Consider the following 26,539-nt stretch of genomic DNA (forward strand, 5'->3'; position numbering starts at 1 on the left):
AGTGTACCCTCAAGCAAGAGAACTCTAACCCAAGACAGTGGAAGACCATGGTACAGAGGCTATGGCACTACCCAAGACTAGAGAACAATGGTTTGATTTTGGAGTGTCCTTCTCCTAGAAAAGCTGCTTACCATAGCTAAAGAGTTTCTTCTACCCTAACCAAGAGAAAAGTAGCCACTGAACAATTGCAGTGCAGTAGGTAACCCCTTGGGTAAAGAAGAATTGTTTGGTAATCTCAGTGTTGTCAGGTGTATGAGGATAGAGTAGAATCTAAAAAGAATAGGCCAGACTATTCGGTGTATGTGTAGGCAAAGGGAAAGAACTGTAACCAGAGAGAAGGATCCAATGTAGTACTGTCTGGCCAGTCAAAGGACCCCATAACACTCTAGTGGTAGTATCTCATCGCAGTGATATAAAGTATTCGACTTATTTGATATACCGTAGGCTATACTTCTTATTTGCATTTGATAAATTATATTAGAATTTGTGTATGTTTGCATAGACTAGTCAGCGTAAGACAAGGATATGGGATTAGTACAGTAAAGCCTTGGCTAGGTATATATTATTAATTTGACCACAGTTTTGACATATTTGCACTTGCTTGGTAATGATGTCAAACAATGGGTTATATAGTTGTATTCAATTTATTGCTATTTAATGTACTTCGGCGTCAGCCTCGCTTTGGGTTTATTTGTGGTTTGACTCGGCTTATTATTCGATTAAAATCAGGATTTGTCGTTTTGAGATTTTCTCAGGAGTTATATTGCTTGTAAAATCTTTATAGCATTGAGTAATAATATTAAGCTAAAGCTTACTCCTCTTGGTCATCTACACACATACACACATACACTGAACAGTCTTTTTTTTTTTTTTTTTTTTCTTCCTCACCTTTGTTATCCTTACATTAAGGGGTTGGTTGCCTGATGCGTCCTCTCAAATGCCTTTTATCAAAGGCATCCTCTTCCACCAAACCTCTTCTCTTCATATCATCCTTCACCTAATCTCTCCATCTAATTCTTTGCCATCCTCTTGATCTTCTCCCCCTAACAGGTTCCTCCTAAGCCTCCTCACTCCCTCCCCACCATCTATCCTTAACACGTGCCCACACCATCTCAGTCTTAACACACTTATCATCTCAGTAATCTTCACTACACCTGCAGTATAGGAATATTACAGTCAGTAAGTTTAGCTTGGTAATTATTCAAGTAGTTCCCTTCCTGAAATTACTCAAAGGAATTGTCGAGTAAGTGTTATATCTATAGTAATTAAATCTACTGTGTAGATCTTGTTCAGTTAAGCAAGTTTTAACCATCCCAGAGATATAACTGTTCTTGCGAGTGGAATTCCATGAATGGGTATGGGTAGAGTTCTCTTGCTTGAGGGTACACCCGGGCACACCAGTCTATTTCATTTCTCTTCCTTTTTTTTTCTTTGAAGTTATATAGTTTATATATGAAAGATCTAATATAATGTTGTTACTGTTCTTAAAATATTTTATTTTAATTGTTCATTACTTCTCTTGTAATTTATTTTCTTATTTCATTTCCTCACTGACCTATTTTTTCTTGTTGGAACCTTTGAGGTTATAACATCTTGCTTTTCTAACTAGGGTTGTAGCTTAGCTTGTAAAAATGATAATAATAATAATAATAATAATAATACAAATACTTATCCTTGATAACCTCCTAGTGATCAGTTAACTGTAGTGGGTTGCAGAGGGTGTTATAACTATAAGTATTCTCTAAGAGGGAAAGGCATGTGAAAGGGTTTGATGTGCTCTTAGTGAGCTTTCTGTGTTTATTAAGTGGTTAGGTTTATGGAAGTTTTCTGTACAAGGATTTCATCTACGTTTAGCCTTTGTGTGAATTTGATCGTGATTATTTACTTTTCTTTTTCTAGGAGCCACCCACTGGTACTAGCAATTGCATACGAGGACACACACATTATATATATATATATATATATATATATATATATATATATATATATATATATATATATATACACACACACACACACACACATACATACACACACCCAGTCTTGTTTAAGGGTATAGTCTGGCACACTGTTCTATCTTATTTCTCTTCCTCTTGTTTTGTTTTCCTTGTTTCCTTTCCTCACTGGGCTATGCACTGTGTATCACAAGGAACTGGCTATCCTTTGATAAATCTAGCCAATGAATCCTCTACGGATTTAGTCAGTCTCAATAGCGTTTTCTTTTTTTTTTTAAACCTATAGAGTTCTACAGAAGGCTTTATCTCCATCATCCAAGAGTTTTGTTTTTAATATATGCAATAAATAAGGTTTTTATTCATATAATTATAGGGTCACTGATGTGCAGTAGTAGAATGCTAAACTGACATTTGAGATTTGAATGACTACTGTACCATGGTCTTGCACTGTCTTGGATTAGAGTTCTCTTGCTTGAGGGTACACTCGGGCATACTATTCTATCTAATTTCTATTCCTCTTGTTTTGTTAAAGTTTATAAAGCTTATATAGGAGATATTTATTTTGATTGTTACTCTTCTTAGAATATTTTATATTTCCCTTTTTCCTTTCCTCAGTGGGCTATTTTCCCTGTTGGAGCCCCTGTGCTTATAGTTTCCTGCTTTTCCAACTAAGGTTATAGCTTAGTAAGTAATAATAATAATAATAGCACAAAGGCAAGAGAATAAGGAGCAAAGTAAAGTAGACTACTGTACCAAATCTGCGGCCCAGTATGTGCGTTTGTCTACAATTCATGTCGCCAACACCGTTTGATGGTATAGCACTGACAATGACTTATGATATACCAATATAATTTTGTATCACATCTTTAAAACTGTTTTGGTGCCACATTAGCTAATGGTCAATGCAGTCCTGTGAACTTTATATCGTCTACCTGTCAATCTACACTTCATGATGTAGTTTACTTGCTTATCCACAGCTAAGATACAGTTTGTATCAACTACAAAACCTGTATTACAGGTTGATAGATATAAATACTGTACTGTACAAGAACTGTATTTTTTCAGCTACCTTATGCTTTATGCATTTCTGATTGGTGCAAACCATTTTTTCAAGCCCTTTGTGTATAAGTTAGTACTGTGACCCTAAGAAAAACTGCATTGTACACTTAAAAAAGGGAAGATATGCTGTAATGAATTTGTCAATGCTGTAGCAATGATGCCTATTAATATACAAACACAAAATTTAAAAAGGACCTATAATAGGACATGATGCAACCTAAGATAACCTAACCTAGTACTGTACTGTAGGTCATTGTTTACATTCTCTTCCAATTCTTCTCTTCTGTCTAATTTCTTCCTTTTCCTTGTGCAACTTTTATGATAATTTTATTAGATTGTGTTTTATAAGAATATTAGTAAATGTTTATGATCAGTACAGTTTTTGGAATAAGATGTTGATACTGCATTATAATATTAAGTCATTGCTTCCATTTGAATATTATAGTAGAAGATACCTTATTGATTATTAATTTGTATACCATATATAATGGTTTAATCTGAATTTGCGAATGAATTCCACAGAAGTTCAAACTTGCCGTGAATATTTAAATGTTTACCTGACTGACATAAGTCACTCTTCATAGTTTATATATGACAGATCTATTTCAATGTTGTTACTGATCTTAGGACATTTTATATTCATGATTCATTACTTATCATATACAGTAGTTAATTATATCCTTACCTCACTGCACTATTTTGTCCTGTGGGAGCCCATGGGCTTATAGCTCCTTGCTTTTCCAACCAGGGTTATAACTTTTCTAGTTATAATTGTAATAATAATAATTATGACAATAACAATATTACTAAAGATTTTAGGTCTTTTGCTTTGTGAAATGCATTATTAACTATAAGATTTGTTAGTTTTTGTTCATATATATGAGTTAAAACTTCATGTTAATTATTTTGTAATTGTTGAAATGGTTTGTATGTAAAGATGGTAGTGCTGTACTGAAAAATTATTTTATCTTTTCAGGTGTTTTAAGGCCTGGGAGAGCATCATGGCTATAAAAATGTAAGTACCATTAATATAGTTTTTGACTAGATTTGATATATGTAGCCTATGCTCATCACTCATCATCCTATCCCCATTATCAGCCATTAATAGTCCACTACAGAACAAAGGTCGCAGACATGTCCTTCCACTCAAGTCTGTTTATGGTCTTTCTGTGCCAGTCCACACCCGCAAACTTTCTTAGTTTGTCGATCATTCATCTTCCTTCCTTCCCCTGCTTCTTTTGCAATCTCTAGGGATCAATTCTATTATTCTTAATGCCCATCTATTATCTGTCTTTCTCATCATATACCCTGCCCATGTCCATCTCTTTTTCTTACCTGTTAGAATATCCTCTACTCTACTTTGCTCTCATATCCATGTTGCTCTTTTTCTGTCTCTTAGAACTATTCCCATCATTATTTTTTCCGTAGTTCTTTGAGCTGTGACTAGCTAATGGTCGAAGGCTTTAGTACACCAATGGACTGTTTAGTCAAAGGTTAAGCCCACTGTCAATAAGTTAGGTTGATGACTACAAGGGCATGTGATTGTAAAAACCTTCTGCCAAGTTGTGAACCATACGTGATACTATTATTATTATTATTATTATTATTATTATTATTGTTATTCAGGTTGAGTTAAAAGTAATAGCTGCATCGGCAGAGTTTATTTTCTTATCCAATTTTTCTATTTTCCGGATAATCCTCTTCTCTAGAGCGCTGCAATCAGCCAGCAGACTTGAAAAATTCATCAGTCAGGTGAATGACAAAATTGGGAAGACTTCTCAAGTATATTCTCACAAAATACAAGTAAATTGATTCAAAATTGTAGAAGCTACGACGCGTTTCGAGGGTAAGTCCTTCCTCGTCTTCAGGTAGAGAGTGAGGTGGATGCTGCAGTCAGGGGGTATATATACCCAGGATTAGGATTACAGGTGAGGGGCCTCGAATTTTCATTGGTTTTCATTGGTTGATCGGAGCTGGTATGGTCTGGTGTCTGGTGTACAACGAGCTCGGCCGAGAATACCAGTCTGTGACGTCATCGGGGGACCTGAATTTTGATTGGCTGAGGCGCGCTCTGGGCCAGTCAGGCTGCTCTCCCGCTCAGCAAAGTGTCCCGCGTGGCTGAGATCATTTCCTATTTTGGCGTCAAAATTCGGGGTATTTTCGTGGTTGGTAGTGTTTTCATTAGGTCCTCCTTGATGGGGGTTTCTTGATGTATCAATACGGCGGCTTGATGGTAACAAGAACATCTCTTGGGTCCTATTAAGGGTGGGTTTATCTGGCTGTATCAGTAGAGCTTCTAGGATGCGTAGACGTCGACTATTTGGGGCGCTACCAATAATCTTGGTTTTTCAATATTAAACTTACCCGATAATCATGTAGCTGTCAACTCCGTTGCCCGACAGAATTCTACGGGAGGGATACGCCAGCTATCACTATACTAGAAGGGGGTGTACTCACAAGCGCCACCTGTGGCCAGGTACTACAGTACTTGTTGTTATCGCCACCTCACTTTTTCCTCTGTCGTGCTTCCGGCTAGACGTTCTTGGATACGCTTATGATTTTGGAGTATTGTTCACGGTTTGGTGAAGTATTTCTCTAAATTTGCAGCTATTCGCTATACTGGAAACTTCTATGTTAGCTTAGCTAGCGTTTGGAATTGATTTAATTTTTATGGTGACGAAGAGAGTATGAACTCTCTTTCACCTTTAAATGGCCGACCCTTCCCTTAGGCGGAAGTGTTGGTGTCTAAGAGAGTATAGACTCTCTTTCTTAGTTTTGTTATAGATTTATTTTATATCTCTCCGCCTTTTATAGGCCTCTTCGATTAACTTACTTTTATTATAAACTTATTAAAATTAATTTTTATATTTGTTTATATTCGACCTTTCCTAATAGTAGGCGGTCTTTTCTTGGTACCGAAGTTAATTAACATTGAGCCCGTCATTTCGGTTTTACCTGTTAACATATTATGCTATTTTAATGTTTTTGAAAGAATTTCTTTGATAGTCTCGTACTGTTTTCAAAGTTGAACTAACGTTTTGTTTTGTCTCTGCAGTTGTTGACGTTCAGAACGTTCAACTTGCGCTCTATCGTTACGATAGAGGTAGAATTTTCACGGTGTCACGTTGCAGTAAGAGTAACCGTGTCTAGCGTTTTGTTCATTCTTTCTTAACTTAATGGTTTTAATTCTATAAAGGAACTTTTCATTTTGGGAAATATTTCAGTTTTTTCCTTTAACAATAATATGTTTTAACGATATATATGATTGGGCTCTTCTCTCAGGTTCTAAGTCAAGAGAGAGAGAGAAAGAGAGAGAGAGAGATAGAGACGGAGGGAGAAAGAGGAGGATAAACGTTTCGTTCGAGCGAGTAACGTTGTTATCGTTTTTGCTCTTCTCCCTAGTCTCTTTAGGGGAAGAAGGTAAACGTTTCTAGAGTGATCTAGTGTTTAGTCTCTTTCCAGCCACTGAATTATTTATCTTTCATTAGATTTTTCTGTTACATTGTAATTCTGTTTTCGCAATTACTAACTTTTAGAGAAAGGATAGAATTGCGTGTTTCAGGTACAAACCACTTAAAGTTTCGTGTTCAGTGAAATAAGTGCAAACAGAAAATCAAAGTGATAAGTGATTAGCGCAAAGTGTGTCAGTGTTGTGCGTGAGGGTACTTCTGTGCGTGCCAGTCGTCCTCCCAGTCCGGGACCTCTTGCAAGCTCCCAAGCCCAGGGGAGAAGCAATGTCGAAGGGCAAAAGGGTTCGGCAGGCCTTGATCGGCGCACGGAAGTATCCTCGGTGGTGCGGGCGTGTCTTCCAGAGACCGTCACTCCCACCCGCAGACGATTGAGCCCGTCTTTTACTCGTCTGCTGATCATTTGTCAGGGAAGAAACGCTGGACTCAGGTCTCAAGACCACTCAAACGCAGAGTCCAGTCCGCAAGTACTCGACCGGGCTGCAGTCATTGGCTCAGCTCCGACTCAGTCATCCGACTGCACTCCGCCTAAGAGGAGTAAGGTTCTGCCGCAACAGATCTCTGCTGTTAAGGCTTTACCTCAGCAGACCTTAGTGTCTGCCGACCCTAAGTTGACTCTACTGCAGTCCATGCAGTCTCAACTTTCGGCCTTGATGCGTGAGTGTCAGACTGAGAAGGTTGCGCCTCCGCCTGCGCTCGCTCCGCTTGCTCTCGCTCCGCCTGCGCTCGCTCCGCCTGCGCTCGCTCCGCCTGCGCTCGCTCCGCCTGCGCTCGCTCCGCCTGCGCTCGCTCCGCCTGCACTCGCTCCGCCTGCGCTCGCTCCGCCTGCGCTCGCTCCGCCTGCACTTGCTCAGCCTGCGCTCGCTCCCCCTGACCGCAGTACCGCCTGCCAGGCGTACGATGTGGAGCCACGTTCTGAGTTTTCTGTTCCTAGTGGTGTGCAGCTCCCTCCGCCTTCCTTAAGGCAACCTCAGCAATGGGAACAGGAGGCTTATACCTCTCTTCCTCTGCTTCCACTTGCTGTTCCACCAGTGAGGCAACACTCGCTTGAGGTACAACAACCTCTCCCATCCATGAGTCAGTCTCCTCAGCTCTCGCTGCAGCGAGCTCAACCCTCCTCAAGGCAAGCACCTCAACACCTTAGCCTTGCGCCTCAGGAGCCTCAACTTGCGAGACATTTACTGCGTTCTGCGCAGCCACTACCTCATCGCTCTCAGCTCACACCGCAGGAACCTCAACTCGTTCCTCAGGAACTTGCTACTGCGCATCCGCCAACCACTCAGCAAGCGCAACCCTTGAGTTCAGCCACTCATGCCAGGAGTCAGCCTCCTCCTCCCATGCGCCTACCTTCTGCTACTTCTTTTGATCAGCCTTTGCAGACTGAGCCTCAGGTGTTCCCTCAACAGAGTCTTGAAGAGGAAACCACAACTATTGTTGTTCCAGCTCGTTCTGACTCTGCTGTTCAGCTTACCTTACCTCCATTTTCAAACATTATGATAATGGAGGTTATTTGTTTTACTTATATAAAAATATATTTGTATTCCTTGCAATATATTTTTAACAAATCGCAAAATATGGCAAAAATCATGAGTTATGAATGTAAGGTAATATTATGTTGATATTAAACCCCTTGCAAGCATGCATGTAGTAATGCAGTGTTGCCAACAGGGCGAGTTTCCCTTTCCGGAGGTGAAGTAGATTATAGTACATTTAGTGTAGCTTAATTCTACGATTATCATGCCGGCTATCAAATTCATCAACAAAACAGTCTAAATCAATTCCCTCGGCACGTGCACTTTCAATGGACGGTAATGCGATATTACTCACTCTAGCACTGGTCATGGAATTTCTGAGAAATGTTACACGCCATGCAACACGCTCTGCTTACCTTACAGCATGCTCTACATACAGCATGCTCTGCATACAGCATGCTCTGCTTACAGCATGCTCTGCATACAACAGGCTCTGCATACCTTACCGCATGCTTCTCAGTCACACATCTTTGGTTGTTGCCAACTCACTAGACTGTCAAGCAGTTTCTTAATGTTGCCTTCTAGTCTGCTGCGTTTGCACAGTGTAACCCTCACTGAGAGAACTTAGCTTTTCTCGGATATGGTCCCTGTAGATGAGAAAGTGCTTTTCTCCCTCCTTCTGATATTCCCTTGAGGACTCTGTCATTTGGAGAGGAGCCTTTAGCTGCGTAGCCTCCTATGGACTTTTATTTAAGCATAACATGCTTCCAGGGAAGATAATGGTTCCACTTCAGTCGCTAATCCCGTCTGTTACCACACCTGCTCCCATTGTCCTTGAGCTGTGTTGCAAGACATGCAGTCCAAACTTAGTCCTTGTTAGAGGATTTTTTTGTTTACGGAGTCAGTGTGTCACTGGGAAGACGTTCAACAACCAGCAGGAGTGACTTGTTGTGACGCAGTACGGCAACCTTAGCAACCCGATAAGGAGTTGTCTGTACGACCCAGACAGTCTAGACAGCTTCGGGTTGTCACTGTACTTCCTCGCTTCCCCATGGTTGACAGTTCACAGACTGTGCAGCAGTACCATGATCTTGTGTCCGGCTCCGTCAGACGACTGGCTTTTAAGAGCTCCCACAAGTCGTCGCTGTCTGGAGATTCTCAAATGGACTATGGATCTGACCAAGGAACTGGGCCTCCTGGTCAATTTTGAGGAGTCTCAGCTCGTCCCATCCCAGACCATTGTCTCCCTGGGTATGGATCTTCAGAGTCGAGCTTTTCGGGCTTTTCCGTCGGCCCCAAGGATCTTCCAAGCCCTAGAATGCATCCAGAGCATGCTGAGAAGGAACCGATGCTCAGTCAGGTAGTGGATGAGTCTAACAGGGACACTTTCATCGCTGGCCCTGTTCATCGTGTTAGGGAGACTCCACCTCCCCCCCCTTCAGTATCATCTAGCTGCTCACTGGATAAAGGACATGACGCTAGAGACGGTCTCAGTTCCTGTTTCCGAAGAGAGAAGGTCTTCTCTCGCGTGGTGTAAGAACAGCTTTCTTCTCAAGGAAGTCTACCTTTGGCTGTTCAGAAACCCGACCGCCGTCTCCTCTCGGACGCATCAGACACGGGCTGGGGTGCGACTTTGGACGGATAAGAATGCTCGGGAACATGGAATCAGGAGCAAAGGACACTTCACATCAATTGCAAGGAGTTGTTGGCGGTTATTCTGGCCTTGATAAACTTCAAGTCCCTCCAGCTTAACAAAGTGGTGGAGGTGGACTCTGACAACACCACAGCCCTGGCTTACATCTAAAAGCAGGGAGGGACTCTTTCGTGGAAGTTGTCTAGATCGCAAGGGACCTCCTCATCTGGTCTAAAGATCGAAAGCTCACGCTGGTAACGAGGTTCATTCAGGGCGGTATGAATGTCATGGCAGATCACCTCAGCCGCAAGGGTCAGATCATCCCCACAGAGTGGACCCTTCACAAGAATGTTTGCAGCAGACTTTGGGCCCTGTGGGGTCAGCCAACCATAGTTCTGTTCGCTACCTCGATAACCTAGAGACTCCTGTTGTATTGTTCTCCGATTCCAGACCCAGCAGCAGTTCACGTGGATGCTTTTCTGCTGGATTGGTTCCATCTCGACCTGTATGCATTCCCGCCGTTCAAGATTGTCAACAAGGTACTTCAGAAGTTCTCCTCTCGCAAGGGACACGGCTGACGTTGGTTGGCTCCGCTCTGGCCCGCGAGAGAATGGTTCTTAGAGGTACTGCAATGGCTGGTCAACATTCCCAGGACTCTTCCTCTAGGAGTGAACCTTCTACGTCTACCTCACGTAAAGAAGGTACACCCAATCCTCCACGCTCTTCGTCTGACTGCCTTCAGACTTTCGAAAGACTCTCAAGAGCTAGGGACTTTTCGAAGGAGGCAGCCAGAGCGATTGCCAAAGCAAGGAGAACATCCACTCTCGGAATCTATCAGTCTCAAGGGGAAGTCTTCCGTAGCTGGTACAAGACCAATGCAGTTTTCCTCAACCAGTACCACTGTAACCCAGATTGCTGACTTCCTGTTATATCTAAGGAAAGTAAGATCCCTTTCAGCTCCTACGATCAAGGGTTACAGAAGTATGTTGGCAGCGGTTTTCCGCCACAGAGGCTTGGATCTTTCCACCATCAAAGATCTACAGGACCTCCCTAGGTCTTTTGAGACCTCTAAGGAACGTCGGTTGTCCACTCCAGGCTGGAATCTAGACGTGGTCCTAAGGTTCCTTATGTCATCAAGATTTGAACCTCTCCAATCAGCCTCTTTTTAGGACCTCACGTTAAAAACTCTTTTCCTCGTGTGCTTGACAACAGCTAAAAGAGTAAGTGAGATCCACGCCTTCAGCAGGATCATTGTTTTCACATCTGAAACGGCTACATGTTCCTTGCAGCTCGGTTTTTGCTAAACGAGCTTCCTTCACGTCCTTGGCGTAAGTCGTTCGAGATCCCAAGCCTGTCCAACTTGGTGGGGAATGAACTGGAGAAAGTACTTTGCCCAGTTAGAGCTCTTAGGTACTTTCTAAAAAGGTCTTAACCTTTACGAGGACTATCAGAAGCCTTATAGTGTGCTATCAAGAAACCTTCCTTTCCAAGTTCTAAGAACTCAGTTTCTTACTATTCAGGCTTCTGATTAGAGAAACACATTCTCATCTGAAGGAAGAAGACCTTGCTTTGCTGAAGGTAAGGACACATGAAGTGGGAGCTGTGGCTACTTCTGTGGCCTTCAAACAGAGCCATTCTCTGCAGAGTGTTATGGATGCAACCTATTGGAGAAGCAAGTCAGTGTTCGCATCATTCTATCTCAAAGATGTCCAGTCTCTTTACGAGTACTGCTACACCCTGGGACCATTCGTAGCAACGAATGCAGTAGTAGGCGAGGGCTCAGCCACTACATTCCCATAATCCCATAACCTTTTAACCTTTCTCTTGAATACTTTTTATGGGTTGTACGGTCGGCTAAGAAGCCTTCCACATCCTTGTTGATTTGGCGGGTGGTCAATTCTTTCTTGAGAAGCGCCGAGGTTAAAGGTTGTGATGAGGTCCTTTAGTATGGGTTGCAGCCCTTGATACTTTAGCACCTTTGAGTTGATTCAGCCTTCCAAGAGGAACGCTGCGCTCAGTAAGGAAGACGATCTTATTAAAGGCAGAGTAACGGTTCAAGTCGACTTCCTTACCAGGTACTTATTATTTCATTGTTATTGTGGATAACTGATTATATGAAATACGGGATACTTAGCTATCCTTTAGTCTTGTACACTGGTTTTTCACCCACCCCCCTGGGTGTGAATCAGCTACATGATTATCGGGTAAGTTTAATATTGAAAAATGTTATTTTCATTAGTAAAATAAATTTTTGAATATACTTACCCGATAATCATGATTTAATTGACCCACCCTTCCTCCCCATAGAGAACCAGTGGACCGAGGAAAAAGTGAGGTGGCGATAACAACAAGTACTGTAGTACCTGGCCACAGGTGGCGCTTGTGAGTACACCCCCTTCTAGTATAGTGATAGCTGGCGTATCCCTCCCGTAGAATTCTGTCGGGCAACGGAGTTGACAGCTACATGATTATCGGGTAAGTATATTCAAAAATTTATTTTACTAATGAAAATAACATGTTATTGACAATGTCAGCTTGACAAATATGGGTGTTGTGTCTTTGTAGGGCATGATTCTTTATAGCCCCTTGCTGTGCGTGGCAAGAAATTCTCTTGGAAAGAAGCATAGTTGTCATGCCAATATAATTACCGGGACAACCACAGATAGGGCATTGATATGCATATACAACATTCGTCTTCTTTAAGAAATCCTGCTCTGGGGGCGCTGGGTTATTCCTCATAATAAGGCTTTTCATCTTGGCCGTTTGGTAATATATAGTGAAGTCCAATTTCTGGGTGTCTTCAGTAGGGAATACATTATTTTTGACAATTTTTTTCATTACCCTCTCGTCTTGCAGGTAATTCGGATGCATATGTCCTTTATAAAATAGCTTGATGTTATTGCTACTGTCGGGTCTCTCGGCGGGGCAGGTTCGTACCACTTGTCTACTGCTTTCCTGACTTCCTTTTGGACATGCTTATTGGAGAATCCATTGTTGACAAGTACTTGGGATATTCTGCCAAGTTCCTTGTGTGTGTCGCACCAGGTGGAACAGTGCGACAGGGCCCTCCTGACGTAAGCCTTGATGGTAGAACTCTTATATCAGGTGGGGCACTCACTGTCTCCATTCAAGCACATGCCTAGGTTTGCGGGTTTGGTATACACTGCACAGGTATTGAGTACAGTATACTGTACATGTATTTAGATTTTCTACAAAATTATTATGATTATCATCATCATCATCATCATCATTATTATTATTATTATTATCATCATCATCATCATCATCATCATCATCATTATTATTGATGTACCATTTGGCTTTGACCTCCTCATGTTATGGTTTACTTATGCACCCATAAATTCATACATTGCATACACCACCTATTGATTTATTGTATGGAATGATTCAGTTATGTCACTTGGTTGGAAATACAGTCTTTGGGTTGGAAATATTTTTGTGACAAGTTCGTGAATGATATACAGTAATGTATTGTGCTTGCTCAAATGCCATGTATTCTTTGGTGTTTATACAAATTATGTATATTAATTGTATACTGTATACCTGCTTATTTGTATAACTTTGTTGAATAGGCTTCCACTGCCTTAGGTTAGAGTTCCCTTGCTTGAGGGTACACTCAGGCACACTAATCCGTATTAATTTCTCTTCCTCTTGTTTTGTTAAAGTTTTTATTGTTTATTTAGAAAATATTCATTTTAATGTTGTTACTGTTCTTGTAACATTTTATGTTTCCTATCCTCATGGGCTATTTTCCCAGTTGGGGCCCCTGTGCTTATAGCATTCTGCCTTTCCAACTAGGGTTGTAGCGTAGCAAGTAATATTATTATTATTATTATTATTATTATTATTATTATTATTATTATTATTATTATTATTACTTGATAAGCTACAACCCTAGTTGGAAAAGCAGGATGCTATAAGCCCAGGGGCTCCAACAAAAAAAATAGTCTAGTAAGGAAGGGAAAAAAAGGAAAATAAAATATTTTAAGGGTAACAACATTAAAATAAATATCTCCTATATAAACCTTAACAAAACAAGAGGAAGAGAAATAATAATAATAATAATAATAATAGTAATAATAATAACAATAATGATAATAATAGTAACAGTAACAATAACAATAAGAAGGACTTCAGGATAGCATTCTGGGCTTTATCCTGGCATGTGGGAGAAATTTTCAACGATCTTATATCATGTAAAAGCTATTACATTTACTGTACTGTACTTACTTCATTGCCTTTCTTCTCGCATACAAGAATTATTTTGTAAAAGTTTGCTGTGACAATTCATGTCATTTTGGTCTAAATTCATAATGGGAATTGATGGTGATATATGAGGAATGTCTCAAGAAGTTTCAAGGTCCCACAGTCACTGTGACATGACTTCTCAGACTAAGTTCCCTAACTCAGAAAAGTCAGATCCCTGAAGAGAAGCATGTCAACGTCTGGCTTCAGTCTCTCGTTGGACTTTGGTTGACCTTGGTAATATCAGAACTAGGAGAAGTTGTTATTAGATTGTGTTCTGTAATTACACCTTTCTTTTATTAAGCAAGAGGAGATGGGGATTTTCAGACGGTATGGCATAGATAGCAGTTCAGATCCACTGAAATGCTAGTCTCTCCCCTTTCCATGGACTTTGCAATTGGGTCCTTGTTCTATTGAAAATAAGGTCTCTCAACCAAAGTTATTGGAGATATTAAGGACAAAACCTTTCATTATTTCCTCCCTACCCGTGTTATATGTCTTTATAGTACCCTCAGTGGAGATTATGGCATACTATTTAGTAATTGGCTTTGCCAGCTTCATAGCCCCTCAGCCTGTCCTTGGATGATCTGTGGGTAGATGCAAGATGATGTGGGGTCACAGTGTGAGATAATTGGGGGATGTGGGTGTAGGGCCAGTGTGGTGTGGGAGTATGATGTTTTATGATTTGAATACCAAAATTCCCTGTTTAGATTGGAAAGCATTTTGTTATTAAAGTATGCGTAATAATCTCTGTTAGTTGTCTTGCTGTTGCTATAATTTAGATGAAGAGATTGTGGTAGAAATTTTTTTGGGATTTTATCAGACTTTTTGTGCCCTAGAGATTGTGTTAAAACACTTCTTTGAATTTTATCATCCTTTCTGTGCTTAAGAGATAGATTGGCAAAATCAGGTAATCAATATTTCATAGAGACTGACCTTATATGCATATGATCAGCACCCAAGCCCCATCTCCACCCAAGCTAGGATGGGGGAGGGCCAGGCATAGGCCCTATAGGCTCACCCAAACTCCCCATCCTTAGCTCACAAGGATGGCGAAGTTGCAGCGATCAAAGAAACTAAGGAGTTTGAGGGGGACTCCAACCTCAGTCTGGCGTTCACCAGTCAGGGACATTATCACATCAGTCACCACAACCATCAAATAAAACAGAAAAAGGATTATATGTCTAATTTAACACATTACACATTAACAAGACATACAAATTTCCCTACTGTTTCCTTCAGTTCATAGAAAATAGACTAACTAAGAGGTCCAGATACAGTGTGTTACAAATTAGACATTTTACATTGTACAGTTCTTGTATAATATTTCACCTTAATCCATAGTAAACTAAACTGCTGTATTTGATATTACTGAATATACAGTAGATGTCATGAAAACTGAAGTCTTTTGGTGACTCACTTTTTTGGCTAAAAGATTGAGTTTAAGACCCTAGTGATTGATGAGCTTGTGAAGTATTAAATGTTTTTGCCGTTGTAGGAATAGTTAAAAAACTTAAGTCAATCGTCTATCAAAGGGGGTGTTTCATTCCCTTCCACTTCATTCGTTCAACTCTAACACCAGATTTGGCGGCATAAAGCAGCTCCCAAAAGCTTCCCTATCTGTATTCTTTGAAGCGTCCTTCAGTACTCTCATACACAAAAAGATTTTGTGTATTTCTTGTGATGATCCTACTATTTCAATCAAAATCTAATTGATAGGTTGTCATGTGATTGTATGTATCATCATCATCATCATTTCAGCCTTCAAAAGTCCTTTGTTGGATGTAGGCCTTCCCCAGGTTCCTCCACAGACTTCTATCCCAAGCTATTCTGTGCCACTGTTGCTTATGTTGGTCTAAGTCATCTCGCCAGCGGGTTTTTTGTCTTCCTCGGTTTCTTGTGTATCCTCGGGGTGTCCAGAAGGTTGTTCGTGATGTCCATCTGTTGTCTGTCATCCTGGCAATGTGCCCCGCACAGTTCCATTTGAGCTTGCTAATGGTTTCAAGGATATCCATTACTTTAGTTTTTTTATGTATCCATTTAGCTGTTTTTCTATCCTTCCATGTTAGATTTAGCATAATTCTCTCATGTGCCCTCTGCATTGTTCGTAATTTAAGGGAAAGCTTTTTTGTTAGATTTCAAGTTTCGGCCCCTTAGGTGACAGTGGGGAGGATACACTGATCATAGACTTTCCATTTTAAGATGATAGGAATCTTCTTATTTTTTAACACTGTACTGGCTCTTCCAAACGCTTGCCAACCGAGGGTTATTCTTCTTTTTATTTCGCTCTCTTTACAGGCATCATGTAGAGAGATTCATTTGATGGTTTTCAATTTCAAGTGTGTCATCTGCATTTTCAGTATATTTATTGCTCATGACTTTGGTCTTTTGGAAGTTCATGTGGAGGCCAATTGATTTGCTTGCTTCATTTAGCTCGGTGAGCATATGTTGAAGCTCTTCTTTGGTGTGAGCAATGATAATGATGTCATCAGCAAATCTTAGGTGACTTAGATATTCTCCATCTATTTTTATTCCTTTTTCTTGCCAGTTGAGTTGGCGGAAAGCTCTCTCTAGGCAGGCAGTAAACAGTTTGGGTGAGCTAGTGTCACATTGTCTGACTCCTCTCTTGAGTTGGAATGGTTCAGAGTCCTTGTGGAGGCGAATAAATGATGTTGCATGGTCATAGATGTGACAGAGTACATAGATGTAAACTGAGTCAACTCCCTGTTCTTCCAGTGCTGACATGACCTCCTCAGTTTCAACCGAGTCAAATGCTTTGGTGTAATCTACAAGTGCTACTACTAGTGGTATCTTATATTCATTTGTTTTCTCAATGATTTGGTTTACTGTTTGTAGATGGTCAATTGGGTAGTAGCCTCTTCTAAAGCCCGCTTGTTCCATTGGCTGATTTTCATCAAGCTTTCCTACAATTCGGTGGTGATAACTTTGGTGAAAATTTTATAAATAACATTGAGGAGGCTTATTGGCTGTTGGTTGTTCATGTCCCTGTTCATGTATGTATACTGCACAGTAAAGTCTTCTTCTCTTATAACTGTAGCATACTGTGGCCTATCTTATTTTTCCTGTACTGCATAGTTGTCCCACAGGGGTAATGGTATTGTAGTAATCATGCCACTGCATTTGCTTTAGCTTCTTGTAAGCACTGAATCTAATTAAGCTACTTGACCCAGGACTGAGGACAGATTTTCAGTCATTCATATTTCTCCTCTTGGATCTTGAAACTGTGAGTCTCTGCCTGCAGTTCTAGTTGTGCAAAGTTAATTAGGAACTTTATAATCATCTCACTAGATTCTTAGGTGTTGTCTGGACTCGAATGCTTGTTTCTTGCCTGTGACATTCTGTCTCCCTTAAGAGAGTACATAATGTAGGTTCTGTGTTGTGGATTAAACCAATCACTTTTTTACTATTTTTACCCCAAACTGTAAAAACATTAACGCTGATCACGCTCACCATAAAAGTTGCTTATCTTGAGGTCTCGTCCTGCCGCATCAATGCCCTAATGTTGAAGGTGTTTTTACTGAAATAACCATAATATAAGTATCTTTATCCAGTGCTTTTGCAAGTATCACATATATTCTTACCTGTTACAATTCGATAATGGGAAATCATACTCAACAATATCCTCCTCTTTTTGAGAGGGGAGATTCTGTCTCTGTCATCGCTTCTACTAGCTGGAGCCTTTATGCTTACCATATGTGCTTCCCAACTTTAGTCTGTACACAACCTACTGCCCATGGACTGAGGTTTCCTTAAGTTTATTATCCAATTAGGATTTTAATTTTTCCTTTTGGGATTTTTATTAGGAGTGCAGTACTTGTAATATTAATTTAGAATTAAAAGCTCAAGATAGAGAAGATGGGCAAAATATAACCGAGGCCCTTGCATCAATAGGTGTATGAGGAGATGATGATGATGATGAGTGTATGATCATAATGTGTTTTAGCATCCTCATATGGGATATACACACACACACACACACACACACACACACACACACACACACACACACACCAGTATAGAACCTCTCCATTAGAATTATATAAAGTGTACAGTACTGTATATCTTGTTCAATATATTTAGTTATTGCTAACACAGAATTATCTTCTTGTGAGTAGAGTTCCTTGACTTGATGTACAGTACTGTACTTGACCTTATACATATGTACATTATGTATATGTCCATTTAAAGCAAATTTATTTTTGTTATGACTATTGATGTTAGTCTCCTTTCACACCAAACATTTAACATTTTTTTTTTGTACAGGCCTTTTAAAACCCTTGTGCTTTTCTGCCTATAGAGTTGCAGCATTACTTATAATGATATAAACTATGGTAGTAATGATGATGATTTCTATACTAACACATTCTGATTACTTTGATGGTTCCTTCACTCTAGTATCCTTCATGAGGAGATGAAGACCTCGGCTTTGTCCGGAGCAGTAGGGGATATACCAGATTTGTTGGAGGAGAAGGTTCCTGGAGTGGACAAAGTCTCTCCGTATCTGGTTGTATATAGTATGTACATTCTCCACGCGTAACATAGAACATTTATGGTGCGCATTGATTTGATCGTTATGGATTCAAGTAGAGTTAGGTACGTTCGTTCCACAACTTTTAGAAAGTCGTCTAAATTCTGATCATGCTCCTCTTGTGTAGTTCTAGCAATTGTGATATTGTCAAGATAAGGAAAAGGACCTTGCAAGTCATCTTTCTTTCTTTACTAATTTGTCCATTGCTTGGTGGAAAGGAGTGGGCCATTTGTTACTCCAAAAGGAATCCTTTAGAAGTGATACAGAACAACAATTGCCTCAAAAGCAGTGTACCTCATGTCTGACTCTTTAATTGGTATCTGGTGGTATTATTATTATTATTATTGTTATTGTTGTTTTTATTATTATTATCATTATTATTATTATTATCATTATCATTATTATTATTATTATTATTACTACTACTACTACTTGCTAGTTGGAAAAGCAGGACGCTATAAGCCCATGGGCTACAACAGGGAAAATACCGCAGTGCAGAAAGAAAATAATGAAATTTACTTGAGAAGTTTAAGAACAATAATAACATTAAAATAGATCTTTCTTTCATTTATAAACTATGAAATCTTCAAAATAACAAGAGGAAGAGAATAAAGAGCGAATAGTATGTCCAATTGTACCCTCAAGCAAGAGATCTCTAACTCGAAGACAGTAGAAGACCATGGTACCGAGGCTATGGCACCACCCAAGACTAGCCAGCTCAGTATACTGGTTGATTGTCTGTAAATAGTCATCACACACATCCACATCTTATGCTGATCACTTGGGTTTTCCGCAACTACAACTTTGGCTCCCCATAAAGATGGAGTAGCTTATTTACTTCCATTGCTATAAAGTCTTATTATTGTTGCTGTAATGCCTGGACTTGGTAGCAATCGGTCGGCAAGTAGGTCATAAACTATGAAAGTGTGAAGGCTCCTCTAGTGCTGTAGCTGTAAGAACACAATACTTATTACAGTACTGCTTTTCAAAGTTAATCCATATTTATGCCCACTTAATTCCATTGTTACACTTGGGTGCTGTCTCTGAAAATATAGCCCAAGAATTACCGTATGTCTGCGCACAGGTCCCTCGGCGCACAAAGATGTGCGTCAGGATAAGATTGATTATCGAGTCCAAGCTCGAGGTTGGCCACAGCATGTCCAGGAGGACTAGTACTAGAAAGATTTTTAAGCCATACTGACCCCCTTACTATCTGGATGCACTTTCTGTTCTAATTCTTGAGCAACTTCTCAATTGTATATATATAGTATGTCAGTACTGCATGAAGCTATTAGGGCACTCAACTTCCTACCTCTGATTGTTACTACAGTTGCATTCTGTGAAAGTCCTTTAGGGACATTAGTCACCGTAGACATAATATGAGAATTAAGCACTGTTGCTATGGACACTTTTGTGGATTTAGACTGACAAACACAAGAAAAATGTCCCTTCCTAGAACATTTATGAGAGGTAACTTCATATGCAGGGCACGTACTTCTAGCATGATAAGGTCCTTCCCAAAAGTAGCATTTATTCGTACATTGTAGGTAGCGGAAACTGCCGACCTCTCAGAAGCGTCAGGCGAGCTTTTCATAGCATCCCCTTCGGACGACTTTAGGTTTACCACTGCAGTGGAGTGACAAATTTCAGCTATGTGGATTCTGAGGGGTAACAGTAACAACAGTGTGTGCAGTCAGAGAAGTTTAGGCTTCATCATTCTTCTTTGCAAGGTCCAAGGAATCATCTTGATTGCAGGTACTTTGCGAGTCAAGAATTTTGTTCTTCAGGAGGCATTAGCATATGTGAACTAAAGAGAGACCATTGATGAAGGCATCTCAAATTAGTTCTTCATATTACTGATCAGCACTGACAGCCATTAGATTACAGTCTTTGTTTATCTTCCTTATTTCTCTGAAGAATTCATCAAGTGATTCACCTGGCTTCTGTTGGTTTCTTGAAAGTTAATGCCAGGCAAAAATTTCATTGGGTGTTTTCACATAGTTTTTTTTATTGATTTTTCTTAGCCTTTCATTTGACAATTGTAAGGTTTTCACATCACACTTAGTCTAATTCATTTACTTTTTATACATTACTGCAGTTCATCATTTAATGTTAACATTAAACTTTTACACTATTCTGGTCCCATTTTCTCTCAACAGATTATCACCTACTGTATTCTGTTAGATACCTTGACTGGTTATTCATCTTGCTTTTGCAAGTAACATGTCATTCCTGATAGTTCTATTGCTTTTCCCTTTTGTTTCTTCTGAGCTGTCGTTCTATATTGGTTCGTTTTGCAATGTCAGCATCCATCAAATTGTATTTATCATATGTCTTCTCCATTTCTCCTTTTTGTTAATGCAGCATCATTCAAATCATATTTTTTGTCTTTTAGTGGTTTTAACATTCTTTCCCTATGCTTACCAAATCTCACTCTTTGTTTCTGTCATGTGGCTTCTTATTCTACCTGCTGACCACCTTCAAATTCCTTGATTGTTCTCTGCTAGAGCTTGAAGTATCCTCTGTATTTAATATGCCTTTTAAAAGTTGCTCATGAATGGCAGAGGCAAGGGACAGGACAGTTTCCTAGATAATGGCCATATATACATACGATCAGTGTCAAAGCTGCTTCTCAATCAAGTAAGACCAGGGGAACCAGTTAATGGTTGCTGGTGGTTTGACAGTTACATCAATAGGCTTTCCCAAACCATTCCCCATCCTTTGCTCACAAGGATGGGGAGGTTGTAGACACTACTAGAAACTGTAGAGCTTGAGTGGGTCTGCCCTTTTTGGTGTTTCCCAGACTCTTATCATAGCAACTTTCAATAAACTTTTTGCATACATACACATATACCAAAGGCACTTCCCCCAATTTTGGGGGGTAGCCGACATCAACAAGAAACAAAACAAAAAAGGGGACCTCTACTCTCTACGTTCCTCCAGCCTAACCAGGGACTCAGCCGAGTGGTTAACTTTTTCAGTCCCTTTTCTTTCCTTATTCCTGTAGTAATCCCTTCGTTATCTTCTTTTCCTCTTTCAGCACTGGACCACTGACTGTTTATTTCATAGTGATTGATTCTTGTGTGGGGGGATAGAAAATTCACTCACTTAATAGTCCTAAATCTTATGACTCAGTAAACTACAGAAATGTCTTTCATGTGATGTAAATTCTAGCAAGCAAACTAGCAAGATTAGCTGTTGTTAGTATTCTTCATGATTGATTAGAGTTCTTCCTCTTTGCAGCCTGTGCTGTGTGTCTGCTCAGTGAAAAGAACCCGTACATTCTAGACCACATTGTTGAGATAGGCTAGATCTTGTGTGATTGCAGTGCACAGAGTCCCAAAGTTTACCTTGCATGAATACTGTACAGTCAGTGTTTTACAGTACTGCTAAGCATGTAGTTGGCTGCAATACAATACACAGCACAGTACTTAAAGTAAAAATATACAGCCTTATATAGACAGCTTTCTTGGCATTCATTGTGGGTGTGCTGTGCAGTGTGATGATGGAGCATAATGTGTTATGATTTGAATGTGGGATTTTATCTCTGTGTTTTTCTCTTCTGTAAGTCATTGTTAGCAATTTGTGAGGTTGTACTCCTTTCTATATCCTGTAACCCCAAAATTCATTAGGTAGTAGGTTGGCCAGGGCACCAGCCAGCCTTTGAGATACTACCGCTAGAAAATTATGTGGTCCTTTGACTGGCCAAACAGTACTATATTGGATCCTTCTCTCTGGTTACGGTTCACTTTCCCTTTGCCTATACATACACTGAATAGTCTGGCATATTCTTTGCAGATTCTCTTCTGTCTTCATACCCCTGACAACACTGAGATTACCAAACAATTCGTCTTCACTCGAGGGGTTAACTACGGCACTATTGTTCTCTAGATTTGGGTAGTGCCATAGCCTCTGTACCATGGTCTTCCACTGTCTTGGGTTAGAGTTCTCTTGCTTGAGGGTACACTCAGGCTCACTATTCCATCTAATTTCTCTTGTTTTGTTGAAGTTCTTGTAGTATATATAGGAAATATTTATTTTGATGTTGTTACTGTTCTTAGAATATTTTATTTTTCCTTGTTCCTTAACTCACTGGGCTATTTTCCCTGTTGGAGCCCTTGGGCTTTTAGCATCCTGTTTTTCTAACTAGGGTTGTACCTTAGCAGTAATAATAATAATAATAATAATCATCATCATCAGTTGAACTTTTGAAGTTCAAACTTGCAGTGAATGTTTTTATATTGAACAGGCTGACATTTTAATGGTATTACCGTTCTTAAAATATGTTGTTTTAATTGTTCATTACTACTCTTGTTGTTTATTTCCTTTCCTCACTGGGCTGTTTTTCCTTGTAGGAGCCCTTGGGCTTATAGCATCCTGCTTTTCCAACTAGGGTTGTAGCTTAGCTAGAAATTATAATAATAATAATAATTTAGTATTTGTGTGAATAGGATCGTGATTAGTTTGTTTTTTTTAAAAGGAGCCACCCACTGTTACTAGCCATTGCAGTTGGGAATACATACACAGATATATATTGTATTGTGCATATAGTTATGCTTGTGTCTGTATGAATACATACACATACTTGAATGTGTATATACAGTATGCATATATATGAATGTTTTTATGCATTTATATGTACACATACATACACACACTATATATATATATATATATATATATATATATATATATATATATATATATGTATGTATGTATGTATAAATGTATATATATTATATACATATAAATAGTGTGTGTTTGTATGTGTGTATGTATGTATGTATGTTTGCACACATAGGCCTACCTCTGTCAACCATCTGAAAATATTGTATAAAACGGCGTAGTATTTGCTATAAAGCCAATATGCTCTAATAACATTTAGTATAATTTAATTATAATTGATATCAGAAAGGGCAAATGAAGAAAAATATCTATACTTTTCATAGATTAGATTGAAATTTGATGTTCAAGAATCTGAGTTTCTCGACTGATCTTCACAGAGAGAGAGAGAGAGAGAGAGAGAGAGAGAGAGAGAGAGAGAGAGAGAGAGAGAGAGAGAGAGAGAGAGAGGGGGGGAATATTTGTCAAGGTCGCCGGAACTGCTAGGGAGGTTGAACTCCGTTATGAATATTGATTCACTTCTTTACGTATGATAATAATTCATTTTACATTATCTGCGTTGATAATATTTGATCTTGTTTAACATATATTTCGTTGTAATGAGGAAAAATGGTCATTTTTGAAGAATAAAATGACATTTTAAAACATTAAAAAGGACCATCGGCCTAAAGCTTCCTCCTGTCTGCTGGAGGTGATGACGTCATAATTTTGTTTCGTTTTTGTCGTAATATTAGGCTTACTGAGCTAATTAAGGGTGATATTATAATTAAATTAGTATTAATGGTTATATTAATTATTATAACGAGTTTGTGTAGTGTTTATTTCCTATTATTAGAGATGTACATTTCGTAAATCGTATGATTTCTATCTTCTATTTATTTGTATCTATGTTCTAATATTTACGATACCGAGAAATCGATTTGCTATCGTAAAAACGGCCATAATTCTTATATGCAAGCTTTTTAATATACTTTATTCATAGGATTAATGTATATAAGTATTGCGTATGCTCATTCTATGAAGAATATGCCGGTATAATAGAAATTAAATTGATAAATGAGTAAAATTAGCGGACTTTTCGTCCGAAGCTGGTTCGATATCGGACATTGGCGATCGTCAACTCAATGTAATTTGGCTTCTATTATACCGGCCTTATGCCTTCAATATTGTGAATAAGGCTTATATATATGGATTCCTGCCATGAAAAAACCTATTTTAGGAAGGAGAAATATGAAAATTAATGCCGATTTTATTTAAAATGATGACTCAAAGTTTCGAGGCGAAGTGATGTGGCATATTCTTTAAAACGGCTCATAAATATAGCAGATCTACTTATGAAAATCCCTGCTTCATAATCAAATATTTTTTATCATATTGAATTAGTTATGATAAACATTCCATAAAAATACATTAACCTGTTTTATCAACAAGGTAATATGATAAAATGATTATTACTTACAAAATAATAGCATTGGTTCAAGATTTAATTACCATAATATGTATTATTATTATTATTATTATTATTGTTATTATTATTACTGTATTATTATTATTATTATTATTATTATTATTATTATTATTAGCCAAGCTACTGCTCTTTATATATATATATATATATATATATATATATATATATATATATATATATATATATATATATATATAATCTTGTTTCTCAAATCTTGATGATTGCTTTAAAACTCATTTCCATTTAGAAACTTTACATTAATGGTGTTTTCATATTACAATCAGTTTTTTAGATGCGTTTTCTTCCCACTTAGTAATTTGCCATCACTTTCAGTCAAATATTATTTCTCAAATCATGTACAGTATTTTATATATTTCCATATTTTTTTACCTTCCTTACTGGGCTATTTTCCCTCTTGGAGTCCTTGGGCTTAATGCATTCTGCTTTTCCAACTAGAGTTGTAGCTTAGCTAGTAATAATGATAATAATAATAATAATAATAACAATGATAATATTTTAATGATAATAATAATAATATTTTAATAAGCTTTCATACCAAAACAAAAAGTTATGTACATATATTATTATCCCTATGAAACGTACTGTATCTAAATCATCAGCATTCCTTTCATAGTACCATGTACAGTACGTTGAATATCCTTTACTTTTCTCTCATATTTTCTCAAAATTTTAATTAATTTTCTGAGATAATGAATTTTTCTATTAATTAATTTATACCGTGTATGACTTTGTATGAATTTGTTTCCCTAGATTGATTGCATTCCTGCTGTTTCAAATTGCAACATATGTTTTTCTCCTACTCTCTGTATCTCTGGTTATCAGTGTTTTACAGTTTTGATTACAAAATTAGTAATTACTACCTAGAGAGTTATGGGGTCCTGTGACTGGCCAGACAGTACTGAATTGGATCCTTCTCTCTGGTTACGGTTCATTTTCACTTTGCCTACACATACGCCGAATAGTCTGGCATATTCTTTACAGATTCTCCTCTGTACTTATACACCTGACAACACTGAGATTACCAAACAGTTCTTCTTCACCCAAGTGGTTAACTATTGTACTCTAATTTTTCAGTGGATACTTTCCTCTTGATAAGGGTGGAAGAGACTCTTTAGCTATGGTAAGCAGCTCTTCTAGGAGAAGGACACTCCAAAATCAAACCATTGTTCTCTAGTATTGGATAGTGCCATAGCCTCTGTACCATGGTCTTCCACTGTCTTGGGTTAGAGTTCTCTTGCTTGAGGGTACATTCGGGCATACTATTCTATCTCGTTTCTCTTTCTCTTATTTTGTTTAAGTTTTTATAGTTTATATAGGAAATATTTATTTAGATGTTGTTACTGTTCTTAAAATATTTTATTTTTCCTTGTTTCCTTTCCTCACTGGGCTATTTTCCCTGTTGGGGCCCCTGGGCTTATAGCATCCTGCTTTGCCAGCTAGGGTTGTAGCTTAGCAAGTAAAAATAATAATAATAATAATAATAATAATAGGTCTAACTTTGATTGATTTGGCTTTTATTGAAGGAATTATTTTAAGTTTCTTTTGGTTGGTAGGTTGGTAATGTTGTCTAAAGTGATGAATGACTATTTGATAATATTTTCTGTCATTATTCAGGGATGTGATATCTTCTATAAACATTTTAATGATGGTTAATTGGGTGATTTTACTTTTAGTATTATGGGTTTTTATTTATTGTGTTTCCAAAGGAATAACTATAGAAAGATAGGACAATGAATTAAGTCAAGACTGAATTTCACTGTACCATCAGTAGGTTTCTTTCCCTTCACTGGACATTTGTTCCAAATCAAGGGTATGTGCTGGTATATTATTATTATTATTAATTGCTAAGCTACAACCCTAGTTGGAAAAGCAGAATGCTATAAGCCCAGAGGCTCCAACAGGGAAAATAGCCCAGTGAGGAACGGAAACAATGAAGAATATTTTAAGAATAAAATAAATACCTCCTATATTATCTATAAAAACTGTAACAAAACAAGAGGAAGAAAAAAAGAATAGTGTGCCCAAG

The 26,539-nt window shown here is 38.6% G+C and overlaps 1 long non-coding RNA gene across 1 annotated transcript in view; it reads left to right on the plus strand.

The window, feature by feature from the left end:
• The window catches only part of LOC137635916 (uncharacterized), a 152,901-nt gene that overhangs the window by 121,255 nt on the left and 5,107 nt on the right, over window positions 1–26,539 (plus strand). Inside the window, exon 3 of the long non-coding RNA XR_011042821.1 lies at window positions 3,991–4,029. This is a non-coding gene — a long non-coding RNA (uncharacterized lncRNA). The remainder of the gene's footprint in view (window positions 1–3,990; window positions 4,030–26,539) is intronic.

Source organism: Palaemon carinicauda, unplaced genomic scaffold, assembly GCF_036898095.1.
Source record: "Palaemon carinicauda isolate YSFRI2023 unplaced genomic scaffold, ASM3689809v2 scaffold198, whole genome shotgun sequence".
Classification (NCBI taxonomy): domain Eukaryota; kingdom Metazoa; phylum Arthropoda; class Malacostraca; order Decapoda; family Palaemonidae; genus Palaemon; species Palaemon carinicauda.